At 34.3% G+C, this 14,629-nt stretch overlaps 1 protein-coding gene across 12 annotated transcripts in view; it reads right to left on the reverse strand.

Annotated features, from left to right (window-relative positions):
* FUT8 (fucosyltransferase 8) overlaps positions 1-14,629 on the reverse strand; it is a 287,889-nt gene that overhangs the window by 187,867 nt on the left and 85,393 nt on the right. For 7 of the 12 annotated variants that reach the window (XM_041758777.1, XM_041758783.1, XM_041758788.1 and 4 more), the window contains one exon: positions 3,272-3,345. The exons of the other annotated variants lie outside the window; for them this stretch is intronic. The gene's annotated coding sequence lies outside the window, so the exon portion shown is untranslated. The remainder of the gene's footprint in view (positions 1-3,271; positions 3,346-14,629) is intronic. 12 annotated transcript variants of the gene reach the window in all.

The raw sequence follows: 14,629 nt of genomic DNA on the forward strand, positions 1-14,629 counted from the left end.
TGGTTATTTTTTAATTTTTTTCAGGCTTTTTTCTCTTTGCTTTTTCTTTTTTTTTTTTTCTTTTTTTTTCTCTTTGCTTTTTAAATCTTTTTTTTTTCTTTTTAAGATTTATCCATTTATTTGAGAGAGAGAGAGAGAGAGAGAGAGAGAGAGAGAGATTGAGAGTCTCAAGTAAACTCCATGCTGAGTACAGAGTCCAACACAGGGACCCCAAGAACATGACCTGAGCTGAAACCAAGAGCTGGACACTTAACCAACTGCACCACCCAGATGTCCCTCTTTGCTTTTTAAGTTTAGATATATCCTTAAACTCAGACTCTTTTCTCAGCCACGTTCAGTCTTCTAATAAGCCCATAAAAGGCATTCTTCATTTTTGTTACAGTGTTTTTTATTTCTAGCATTTCTTTTTCTTCCATAGAATTTCCATTTTTCTACTTATTGTCCATCTGTTCTTGCTTGTCTATTTTCTTCATTAGAGCCCTTGGCATATTAGACATTAATTGTTTCAAATTCTTGGTCTGATCACTCCAAAATCCCTGCTATGTTTAAGTGATTCTGATGCTTGTTCTGTCTCTGTAAACTGTGCTTTCTGCTTTTTAGCATGCCTCATAATTTTTTTGTTGGAAGCTAGACATGATGCACTGGGTAAAAGAAGCTGTGGCAAACAGGCATTTAGTAATGTTGGGGTAGAAGAAATGTTCTATAGTCCTATGATTAAGTCTCAGTTTTTTAGTGAACCTGTGCTCCCAAGTTATGACCTTCACAAGTTCTTCTCACTCACTCCACGTGTTCCCACCACCCAGCCCTACCCTTCCCCCACAACACACACATGCTGTAGGTCGAACAGAATAGCTAGAGAAAGAACAGAATGGCTAGAATTGGATACTTCTCTTCCCCTACATGCAAGGCTAAAATGAGTTGCATTTTCCCTTTCCTCCAGGTCAGTTAGGCTCTGATAATACCTTAATAGGTTAGGCACTGATAAAATAACTACTTTAGAGCAAATCTCATTGAGAAAAACAGAATGACTAGGCACATTTCAAAATGATAGCATTTTTCTCTAATACTCACTACGAAGACATGGTAGAGTTCCTGGAGGTAAAACCATGAAAGTGTGGGGTTCTTAAACTTGGGCCCACCTGGAGTTTTTACCTCAGACTTGTCCACACTGACAATTCATTAATTATATTTCACTTTTTTTCCTACCCAGTACTGGTTCCCTTAAAGGTCTCTGCTCTTACATTCTGCTAGAATAAGTTGTCATTCTCTATATTTGCCTGTCTGTCTCTTCAATTTGGGGTAGTAGCTTGCCTTGTGACCTCGCCTCTATAAAAAAAAATCTAAGAAAAGTTGAAAGATTTTTCAGTTTGTTCAATTTTTTACTTACTGTTAGGACAGAGTGATAACATACATGTCACACCAAATAATCACTGAAAAATCTCCATTTTTGACTTTTACCTTCACATTTTACTAGTTGGTAAAATGACATATAACACTCTTATGATATTAAGGAGAGAGAAAAAAATAAAGACGTGTATTTGTCTCAATGGCACATAAATTACCTAAAACATGATTGATCATAGGGTTCATCTATAAGTATCACCAAAATGCAAATTATTAAACAACACATTTCATCCTTGGTTTCTGAAGCAATGAAAACACATATATAATAAAAAAAATTATAGGGATCATTTAGATCCTGCATTATTACTACAAACTAAAATATTTCCTAAATAAAGATCTAAATATTAGATTTCCATAGGGGCTTTTTAAAAATCTATCAGTAAAAACTGCAATCCTCTGATATCTTTGCTGCTTAATTTACAGAAAAATAAAGCCTACTTCTAATTCCTAAAATAGAGTTATAATGCCTTCTAAACAAACTTAAGTTTTCAAATTCTTCCTCTGGAGGTAAAAAAAAATCAGTAAAAAACTAAAATTTGTATGTGAAATTTGACATTTGGATGCCAATTCCCAACATTTGCTATCACTATGGAATTAACCTTGATAAATTAATTTACTTAGGAAATCTTAGTCCACTGTATAGTGCTGTCTGCTGTTCTTGGAATGAGAAATGCAGCTGATATTTTTTTTCCAAATTATACTGTAAAACAGCTCATTACTCTTTATATTATTGACCTAAACTTTATTCAACTGAGTTTTAACATACTTAATCAAAGACATGGTGGTTAAACAAGATGAAAATATCTAATTCATCTTAAGAAATTTGAAAGCATGTTGCAAATAAGCTCCCAAAGAATGTCAGAATAACCAAACACAAGGGAACATATTAACAGTACCTTCACTTCACATAAATACAACTTTATTTTATTATTATTATTTCCATATCTGTGATACATTAGGTACAACAGACATTTCTGAGCCCTTAATATATTGAACAGATGGTGAACCATTACAAAATTAGGAACAAGGGTAACATCTTAAAGAATTACTAATAATCTTGCCCTCCAGCCAGAGGAGAGGCTGCAAAGTTGGACAAATAAATTTTCCTACAACGGTAATGAGGAATTAGGGTGAAATACATAAGAAATTATTTGGGGATGATCACAAAAAGCACGGAGAAACATGACTACAGTAATAAGCAAAAAATATATATATATATGCAAAAGCTCCTAGAAAAAAGATTAATAGACCCAAAAAGATGTTGTCAAACAAGAATGAAGATGGATGCTTGTGAAAGATAGAAAAGACTGCTGTAAAAGTTCCATTCTTAGTTTGCTAAACATAAAATATATTCTTGAAACGCCACATTCCTGCAATCCTCAAAAAAAGTCAATATCTAACTAATACTAAGACTTAGTACTTGGTGTAGTTTCTAGCTAAAGTAATAACTAATAAAAAATGGAGTCAATTATGTCAATTCACAAGAGATAAATGAAAACACCAAAAGCAAAAAAAAAAAAAAAAAAAATTAAGCCTCTAGTCATGTCAAGTGGTTATATATGTAAAAATAAACTATTCTGGTGAAAATAGCTAAGAGACAGGATAGCCTAGCAAAGGAGCACAAAATATACTCCGATCCTAAAAAAAAGTCACATGAATTTTAGAAAGTCACCGATTATTTCCGGAGCTGAAATAATGTAGCTCAGTAGAATATCTTGAGGAATGGTGATACAGCATCAATAAATAATACAGTGCTTTCTGGATAAAGGGACACTACCTAAAGAGAAAAGGATTTTCTAACTTTTAAAGAGAAAATGTTGATTTATTAATAAAGTTATTTCAATACTAACTGTGATAAACAGCTTACCTCCCTTCCACTGGAACATAAGCTGATATTTCCAAAAGATATTATTGCTTGAATCTGGGTCTCTAAAATTATCACTGTTCAAATGAGAAAAGAAAAGAGTAACAATAATTATCTACAATTATACATATTCTTTATTGTTAACATGAAACATATCTCACATAAAATCTCATAGACCATTAAAATGAGACACATGTTCCTAGGCTTGAAATCTCTAGAGGTAGATTCTTTGAAGACTGAATAGTTAAAACTGATTAAATAATTCATGATTACTAAATGTGAATACATTTTTTTCTAACTAAAAAAAAAATTAATATTTACTGTCCTCACACCACTTCATTTTTTTTCCTTAAAAAAGAACATGGAAAAGAAGTTCAGCTATACAAAAAAGGCTCACTGGAAAATAAAATAAATAAAAATAAAATAAAATAAAATAATAAAATAAAATAAACGGGGGGGGGGGGGCGCTGAGGGGGGGATATTCAAACAGCTTCAAGGACAAAAAACATGTTCCACACCAAATCATATTTACAGTTCCTCATCTAGAATTCAACTAACATCCAACTGCAGCAATCAGCCAAGCTTGGCAAATTAAAATAACAGTAATTTTGACAGATTATGTTCTATAAATATTCAAATATGGGCGTTTATGTACATGCAAGGGTCTCTATATGCCAATCAAAATGCTTTGTTTAGGATCCTAAAACTGAGCTTTTTTTCACCTTTCTTTTCTGTAGGAATCCCCTGAATCCTTAACTTTCATTTTAACTCTTTCACCTCAGCTGATAAAGGGGCCAATTATTTCCCTATTCATAGCCTGAATTATCATCCATAGCCTGAATTAAAAATTCAAGGATAATATTCATATCAGAGAAAAAGAAAGTACCTAGAATCTTTGAAAAATCTAAGTCTGTAAAGAAAAAAAGAAAGATCCAGGAATGGGGATGAGGTGGATACAGAGACGGGATATTAAAGGATGGCAACTGAATAAAAGATTAATGTTTTACACATGTGACCACTTATGGCTTGGTAAAGTCCAAATGTAAGGAACAATTAACAACTTCATTAATTTGGGCTGCATCTAAAGTTCCATTAAGACAAACTACCATTTATTTGGGGTGCTGGGTAGCACAGTCAGTTGAGTGTCTAAATCTTGGTTTTGGCTTAGGTCACGATCTCAAGTTTGTGAGATCGGGCTCTGCACTCAGCACAGAGTCTGCTTGAGTTTCTCTCTCCCTTCCCTCTGCCCCTCCCCCCTCCTGCATGCATGCTCTCTCTCTAAAATAAATAAATAAAATATTTTTAAAAAATAAAAATAAAATAAAAGACTATTTGACTCAAGGCAAGACTCTACACTTTGATGACACGTTTAAGTATATGAAAGTGTCAAGAGTGGGGAAATGCAATTAGTATAAACTTCAAGTGCAATTTTTGAAATCTGTAGATAGCTCAATCTAATCAAGAACAATGGCTCTAATGAAGGCAAGATATCTGATACATGAATTTATTAACTGTCCTCCTATCCTATATCTCCCATTAGTCAGTTTCCCTGAAACACAAATGCAATTGCTGAAAAGACCCAGATGTTCCAGGAAAACTGTAAGTGATAGACATGCCTCTGCATCCAAAGCAGACAATGCAGTCAGACAAAAATTCAACCCATTGAGAGGCATATGCCCTTCTGGTTCCACCTGGAAAGAAACAGTTAAAAAATCTCAATTAAGATTGCTCAAAATATTTCTAGAAAGTTAAGCCTGCAAGAAACTTTCCCCTTTTGATCACTCATAAAAAATAGTTTTACCTTTAAAAGTAAATGTAAAAATAGTTTTACTTTTAAAAGTAAACTTTTAAAGTCAGACATTTAACCTACTGAGTGAGCCACCCAGGTGCCCCAAGTTTTGTATTTTAAATAAGGGATCTTAAAAAATAGAAACCCTTTGAGAGCTGAGGAATTAGTATCTAATGATTAAATCTCAGATCTCAAGAAAGCCTGTGACAGAGTTATCTTAGAGCAAGTGGCCCCATCCCATGCCTCTTAATCACATTAACTAGACAAGTTAATTTAATAACTCCTTTCATTCCAAACCCTAGACTTATAAGAGCATGTGGGAGTACCAGTAGCTAAGAAAGAGACCAAGAGACCAAAAGCCTATGCTGTCACGTAACTAAAAAAGGAGAAAACTATATGTGCTCATTATTTAGCTATTGTCTTTCAGCTCCAAACCCACCCTTTCATACTCAGCATAGTGATACTGAAAACAGAACCCTGGAAACTACTCTTCTCTTTTGTCAGCCAGCTTCCTCATGCTGCCAATAAGGGCCATAAGAAGGAGAAACTTGATTTTTCTAGTCAGCACTGCCTTAGCACAACCACCGCCCCCCCCACTCCAGAAGTAGCCGTTGGTGACAGCCACCACTTTTTCCAGACTCTCAGAAGTATCAGCAGCAGCAATAGGATGCAGGAGGAGAGACTCAGGGAGTCACACTTCTTAGTCCAGTACAGTAAAAAAGAAAACTTCAGGATATTAGCTGCCTTCCATAAAGAGTTCTAACCAGCTACGCTTTATCATCCCTACAGATGCTTAAAATGATAGAAGACAAAGTAAAGGAAGACATAAAATGGAGCTTCTTGGTTTAATGGCTCTCCTTTGAATCACTAAAGTAGTAGCTTTTAATGCTGTCTACACGTGAGAATGAATTAGAATATTTTTTACAAAAATAATAAAACAGTAATAATGATGATGCTCAGAACACAATGCCAGAGACCTGATTTAACTGGTCTGAGATGGAGCCTGGGCATATTCAAAAAAGAAAACCAAGACAAAACAAAAACTGGAGCACGTGGCTGTAAAGTGCGTGACTCTTGTTCCTGGAGTTCTGGATTTGACCCCCTACTCTGGGTACAGAGATAATTTAAAAATAAAATTAAAAAAAAAAACACTCAAGCATTTATAAACTACTGATAGAGGGACTGAGAATCACTTAATAGAACATTCCATAACTTTAATACTCAAGGTATGGCCTAAGGACTTAGCTATATCCAGATTACCAGTGGAATTTATTAGAAAGGTAGCTTCTCGGGTCTTACTAAGAATCTAACAAGATCCCCGAGTAATCTGTGTACACATTAAAGTTTGAAAAACAACATCATTCTATAACATAATGAAAAAGGTTTGAAAGTTTGTGTGTCCAAGTTCCAACCTAAAAATAGTTTAATTTGGGTTGTTTTTTTTTTTTTAACTTAAAAACAAAACAAAACAAAACAAAACATCGTGGGCCTAAACTCACAACTCTGAGACCAAGAGTCATGTGTTCTACCAACTGAGTCAGTAGGACACCCCTAAATATTTTTATTTTAAAGTCTACTAGAGTTTACTAAGAATACAATATTAGTAAGTGAATAACTTTTAATAATATATATTTATTCAGCCTATATAATTTGTAGGCATTGTTCTTTACAAAATGATTTAATCCTCAAGATACGTCTACAAACCACATCATTTTATAATTCCTGTGTTACAGATAAGAAAACTCAGGCAAGATTTATATAAATAGTTTGCCTTAGGTCACACAATTAGTAAGTGGCAAAGCTGAGAATTGAACCCAGAAAGTCTTAGCTTATACTTAACCACAAAATAAGGAGAAGGTTTATCAATACCATCCCAAAACATTCTGAAATCATTCAGGAGAAAAGGTATAATTATTATAATAAGAATATTATACGAGTAAAGGAAAAAAATCAGCGTGCTTCTCTGGTTAAAAAAAAAAAAGACCAATAGAGTTGCAATAGTAATATAATTACATCAACACTGGGGATCCCTGGGTGGCGCAGCGGTTTAGCGCTTGCCTTTGGCTCAGGGCGTGATCCTGGAGACCCGGGATCGAATCCCATGTCGGGCTCCCGGTGCATGAAGCCTGCTTCTCCCTCTGCCTATGTCTCTGCCTCTCTCTCTCTGTGACTATCGTAAATAAATAAAAATTTTAAAAAAAATAATAATAATTACATCAACACTGTTAGGAGTCTGTGGCCACCACTTAAAACAGAGAGGAACATGATGAAAATAACTCAGGAAGTTGCTTATAATGACAACACTGTTAATATTTTAGGATAAATGATAAATTATCAATACTTCATGGAAAGACTATCCCATGGAAGATTTCTGGTAATAATTACTTTGTTACCTACATTTGGGAAATAACTGAAAGCCCATGTTAGGAGATATATTCTCCTCAATGCTTCCTTAATTCACTACTACAACTGCTCCTACAACTACCATCGCAACTACCCTCAGAAAAGTAAAGTATAAAAGGCTATAATTATTTTTCACAATGAAACAGGCATGACATAAATTTAGTCTAATTTTTTCCTCACTTTACCTCATTGCTCCTAACATCACAAAAGGTCCACTCTCAGCTTCTGTCATAACAGAAGTAAAAATTCCAGTCCCATTACGACCCAAATGTTACTTTTGAAAATATTAAAGACAACTTTTAAAGAAGTCAGACAGAGGCTGTCAGTTAAAGGCCTACCAGTAAGCTATAATAATTCATGTGAATTCTAAATAGCATGATAGAATAGCCAAAGTTCCCAAAGGTAAATAATGTAACTTTACCAGCAAACAGATTGAATTTAAAATATATAAAATTATATGAGTATTTAAAGCAAAGCAACAATTTCTAAGATGTCTTAGCCTCATTCCATCCAAGCATACTCAAAAAAAAAAAAAGTATACAGTACCTTTTTCATGAACAATGACAAAGCTCTGGTGACCTACTTGCTGAGAATGAACAAAACTATAGATATTAAAAATAGAGTTGCTTAACCCATAAGAGCCATGAAAGTGGATGCTGGAACAAGAAAGATTTAAGGACTAAAAATACCAAAGCAAAGACTTAACTGAAATTCAGTCTTCTAAACACCGAAGTATAAAACTATGATTGAAGCAATTCACTGGTTCCTTTGGGTAAGGTTTTACCTGAAGAATCTAAGAAAGCTGAGTTCCAGGGACACCTAGGTGGCTCAGTCAATTAAGCATCCAACTCTCGATTTCAGCTCAGGTCATGATCTCGGGGTCATGAGATTGAGTGCTATGTTGGGCATAGACACTGCTTAAGATTCTCTCTCCCCCTCTCCCTCTGCACCACCCTCCCCTACCCTCTTCTTCCTCTCAAGAAATAAAAAAAAAAAAAAAACAGAAAGAAAGATAAAGAAAGAAGGCAAGCAAGATGACAACCATGTGAAGCATTACATGGATGCAACCTGATTTCCCAAAGAATGGATTAAGAGTCTCAGGAAGCCAACATTGACAAAACCCAAAAGAAGCATGCTCTTAGGAGGCAAAGCAACTGTCAAAAAACACAGAAGTGGAGTATTCTTGATATGACTCTTTATTAACCAATATGAGTAACAAAACTACCCATACCAAAACTCCTTGAAAATTTCCATCAAGTTTTAAGTATCCATATTAGTTATGTAAATTATTTGTGGTTATTTTTTTCCTTCTAGTTAAAACCAGAAAATCAATCTCTTCATCTCTCCACCTATCTTCATAATGTGTTCTCAGTTTGCCTTCCTTTGCTACTCTATTCCAAAAGACTACATTATTTGAATAATAAAGTAAAATATGATCTATTTATGAAAAAATAAAATATGCCTCAAATAAATTATATTTACTAAATGAGTCAAATGACTAATCACTATTCTTCCCACCATCATACCATAGAAAAATCATATTATACATCATGTGTAAAAATTTAAATGGAAAAAATTTACTACCTTCATCACCAATAGAAAGCTTATCGTATCAAAGAAAAATATTTAAAATCACTTGACTCTCTGTGTCTCTCATTAATAAATAAAATCTAAAAAAATAAAAAAATAAAAATAAATAAATAAAATCTTTAAAAAGCAGGGGAGGGCACCTAGGTAACTCAGTGTTTGAGCATCTGCCACCTGATCAGGTCATGATCCTGAGGTACTGGGATCAAGTCTCTCATCAGGCTTCCCACAGGGAACCTGCTTCTCCTTCTGCCTCTCTGTGTCTCCCATGAATAAATAAATAAAATCTTTAAAACTACACATTTTAACAAGCTTCCTAAGTGATTATGATGCAGATTATCCTTGAAGCATGCTTTCATATATACTTCACCTTCAAACCACTCTCCACTTCCCTGTAAGTCCTTTAGATCTGATCAGACTACCCACTCCTATCCCTCATCTTAACAGTTTCAACTTCTGATTAAATAAATACTTAGAACTAACACAGAGAAAAAATAATAGCAATCAGTTGTTGGACATATATTACTATGGGCCATGAACTTTACATAATCTGTTACAGATACAAGAATTAAATGACACGGGGCAGTCCAGGTAGCTTAGCGGTTTAGTGCTGCCTTCAGCCCAGGGCGTAATCCTGGAGATCGCGATCGAGTCCCATGTCGGGCTCCCTGCATGGAGCCTGCTTCTCCCTCTGCCTGTGTCTCTGTCTCTCTCTCTGTCTCTCATGAATAAATAAAACAAAATATATTTTTTTAAAAAAAGAATTAAATGACATATTGCATGCAAAGTCTATAACAGAGTTTTTGGCTAAGATAAGTAAATGCTCATTAAACTAGCAGCTACTTGAAACGAATATCCACATAATACTCTGCGTATGGATGTTTATAGCAGCTTTATTCATAACTGCCAAAACTCAGAAGCAACCAAAATGACCTTTGGTAGGTAAATGAAAAAGTAAACTTTGATACATATGAAATACTATTCAGCCCTTAAAAAGGAATGGGCTATGAAGCCATGAAAAGACATGGAGGAAACTTAAACTGAAACCAGCCAATCTGAGAAGGCTACATACTGTGTGATTCCAACTGTATGACATATTAGAAAAGGTAAAACTATGGAAACAATAAAAAAAAAAAAATATCAGGGGCTATCCTTGGGTCAAAGTTAAGGAAAGAACACAGGAGATGAAATAGGTAGAAAGGAGAAAGGATTTTTAGGGATGTAAAAATACTCTGTATGGCATTATAATGATAGATACATGTTATACATACATGTCCAAACCCACAGAATGTATAACACCGAGAATGAACTCTAAGGTAAACTATAGACTTTGGACAATTACAATATGTTAGTATAGGCTTATTTATCAATTACAACCAATGTACCACTCTGATGGGGAATGTTGCTAACGGAAGAGGTTATGCACATGTAAGGGCAGGGGATATAAGAAAAATTTCTGTAACTTCCTCTTGATTTTGTTGTGAACATAAAATTGCTCTTTAAAAAAGTCTTTATTATTAAAAAAAAAAAGTCTTTATTAAAAGAAAAGAAGAGCAGCACGTGGGTGGCTCAGTCAGTTAAGCATCTGCCTTCAGCTCATGTCATGATCCTAGGGTGCAGGGATCGTGCCCCGTGTCAGCTTCTTTTTTTTTTTTTTTTTTTTTTTTTTTTTTTTTTTCCCCGTGTCAGCTTCTTTGCTCAATGGGGAATCTGCTTCTTCCTCTCACTCTAACTCATTCACTTTCTCTCAAATGAATAAAAAAAAATCTTAAAAATAAGTAAATTTAAAAATTCTATAAAGGAGGAGGAAACAGTAAGCTATTATATTTAATGCGAGATTATTTTGTAGGTACGAACCTAAGATATGGTTGTTACTTATTTCCAAGTTGCAGTTGAGAAAACTGATTTAATAACTTGCCTGGGCAAATAATTTGCCCAAGAGATAGTTAAGGAGCAGAAAAAGAATTCAAGATAATACCTGTGACTCCAAAACCTGACCTCTTTACTCGAACCTAGGATAACTTCCTGAAACAGCAGGGCACAAAACCATTCCATAGTCATAACTACCCTTTACAAGTATTTTCCCAAATCATCCCCAGGTCAATCATGACCTAAGCATGTCTCATAAATGTTACTATATGACTAAGAACTGAAAGACAAGCATAATACTATGATGGGCGGCTAAGGACAGGTAATTATAATAACCAAAATTGAGTATGGGTTAATGAATGAACTACTTTACATTAAAGGATGTTCTACTTAAATATAACAAATATTTAAGGAGTATTTTATGTTTTCACAGCACTTTAAAATTATAAATTAGCAATAACTCCACAACAAGCGTCAGTATGACTGTTAACATTCCAGCAGACAATACGAACAGACAGGTAAATGAAATCTAGTCTAAATCTTTAAGCTGTTTAACTCAAAAACATTACAAAGTCAGTCTCATGACTTCTCACATCTAAGGACTGTAATCCTTAGTTAAGAGTATAAGAAGCTATAAGAGGGTGAATTCAAAACAACCAGGAAGATTTCTATATTTCATCCATAAAAATATAACATAATAAATACAAAATTCAAAGTTCCCTATCATGATGCTTTCTACTCAAATTTTGTAAAATCTGATTATGTTCCTAATGATTAAGTTTTTTTGTATGAATCATTTATTTTTTTAAAACATTCTGGACCTCCTCTCAGAGCATCTGTTTTCCCCTCAACCTCAGCTCCCCTCAAATGGCCATCATTTTCTTTCTCCCAAGTACACGTTTAGCTTGCCTGTTTCCAACCAGCTATCTCCAAAGTGGTAAGCACTGGTTTCCACAAACCTCCCCCACACTTGAACTACATTCATAACTAATAAAATATAATTATTCATGCAATATATATATATATTTACTGATAATGTCCGCATACAACCAAAAGTACAAACTCAGAAAATGGAAATTACTAATGACAAAAGTACACTCTATTCTGTTAAAATTGCACAGAGCAGAATTTATATTTTAACCTGATAACTCTCAATAAGTTCATAGAAGTCTTATGGCTGTTATTTAGTTTTACAAGCCTTATGATTTATAGATAACTCTAGAAAAATTTTTAATTAAACGCATTAAAATTAACCTCTTAAATATAAAATATGTTACATAATACAGAACAATATACAAATATAACTCAGCCAAGAAGAAAATGTATCTCCCATTTGCTCACCCTCTCCCTAAAGGAGAAAATACCTGTCCCATACAAACCAAAGAGGCTCTGATTCACTGGAATGCTACAGAGCTCAAGGAACCCAAGTACTATAGGAAGAAGCCAAAGTGATAATGCTTCCTTCTACTGGAGATCTGTTGATTAAAACACATAAAAGTAGGTATCCTACTACCTAAATTTTTACAAAGAATGCATATTACACTTTTACAATGAGGCAAGATTTATTGTCGTTTTAATGTGGTAAGTTTAAGTTAGGTATATCCTTTTTTTTAAAAGAAAAGACAGCATTAGAAATTCTTGCCTGAGAAATGTAACCACAAACATTCAATCCCATAAAAATCAAACTATTGAGGCTGCAAAGGGTTCCAGGCAGAGACACAAAGTCCCTGACCAACACACACCCCATGTTTTAAGAGTCAGAACTGTGTACTTCTCCTCCATTGCTCCATCTACAGAAAAAGTACTGTACTCTATATAGAACCAGAGTCCAGTACTTATGAGATAGCAGAAATTCTCTGGAATCCCCTGTAAGCCCCTCTAACCATGTAACACTCACAGAACCTCAAACAACAGGAAGCCTAAGCATTTAGTAAATCTTTGCCCATCCCTTCTTACTAAATATAAAAAAATATATTCTCCTCCTGAGCAGATTCTCTAGCACAACTGAATAGTGAGTGATGCCTTTTTGGCCCCAGATCAACCTCCACTCTTTGTGTTATACACAGAGAGAGAATAAACCATCTATTTGTAATTCAATCAGACATCCTTTATGAACATAATAAGAGGAATCAACCTTTTATCTTTTAATGGGGCATAAATGCACTGTCCAATAAAGTAGTTAGTAGCCAAATGTGGCTATTCAGTATGTGAAATATGGCTAATTTCTTTGGATTAGCCATATTTCTAGAGAGTTTCTATAATTAGCCATATTTTCTAGAGAGTTTCTGTAATTTTGAGATTCTGTACGTGTAAAATGCACACTGGTTTCACTCTTACTTGGAAGAATGCAAAATATTTCATTGATATTTTTATATTAATTAGTTGAGATAATATTTTTAATATATTAGGTTAAATAAAATATATTATTAAAACTACTTTCACTTGTTTCTTTTTACCATTTTTAATGTGGCTACCAGAAAATTTAAAATTACATGCATGGTTCACATTATATTTCTATTGGACAGTGTTGGTCTATAAACTAGTGATCAGTCATAAGTTCTTATGAAATTATTTCTATGTCAACCTCATGCCCAAGTAGCACCACAAAATCTAGTCATTACAACAGCCTAAACAAAACTCCCTTTCTCTCTGATTTACAAAGTAGATTATATTCATATTCAGGTTGCTTCCTTTCTGATACCTTCATGTTGTCTTAAAATGTTGAATAAATTCTATAATATTTCATCTCCTCTACCCTACCCTCTACCAACCAAGCTACTGGCCTTATCATGTTCATCTTTTATCTCTAATGAGTATACCATACTTACAGAAGGGGAGGCTGAGAATTTTTCTTAAAAGGGCCTCCAGATTAACAAGCAGTATGTGGTAGTGTTAGAGTTTGGTATTTAGAATCAAATACCCCTAACATGAACCCTGCCTCTAATTGTGCAAAACACTATAGCTCAGCTCCCTTGTCTGTAACAAGGTTAAATATTATTATAATTTGGGGCACCTGGGTGGCTCAGTGGTTAAGTGTCTGCCTTCAGCTCAGGTTGTGATCTCGGGATCCTGAGATCGAATCCAGCATCAGGATCCCCATGGGGAGCCTGCTTCTCTCTGCCTCTCTCTCTGCCTCTCTCTCTGTCTCTCATGAATAAATAAATAAAATCTTTTTTAAAATATGTATTATTATCATTTAACATTAAATTAATATTTCATTTAACTAATATTTAATATTAAAGTATCAATACCATATGTTGTTGTAAGGTAATATAAGAAAAGCATTTAGAACAGCACCCAGAACTTCAATATTAATAAGTATTAGCTATTATCATTATTATTTCCTTTTTTGACCTGCTTCCTGAACCTATCATCCTCTTCTTTTTTTTCTGGCTGCCCCGTCAAGAGATTCTCTCCTTATTCAAGCCTGTAGCATATCTAATAAAATTTAAAAAATACAGAACAGCAGATAGAGCAGGTCATTTGGCCTGAAAAAACAAAGAATTCCAAATACAACATCCCATAAGAAAGTGTACTTCATCACATAATAGAAAGATTCCTCACTATGAGAAAGAGTCAAGCTAATTCTGGGACCCTGTAAAAGTTCTCTTCAAGGGGGTTGGAACAGATGTTCCTCAAGCTTTCCTTTAATTGTCTATGTCCCTGTCAAGGTATTCAACCTGGATGTTAAAATCTAGAACCTATCCCATTGA

This window comes from Vulpes lagopus, chromosome 6 (assembly GCF_018345385.1).
Source record: "Vulpes lagopus strain Blue_001 chromosome 6, ASM1834538v1, whole genome shotgun sequence".
Classification (NCBI taxonomy): domain Eukaryota; kingdom Metazoa; phylum Chordata; class Mammalia; order Carnivora; family Canidae; genus Vulpes; species Vulpes lagopus.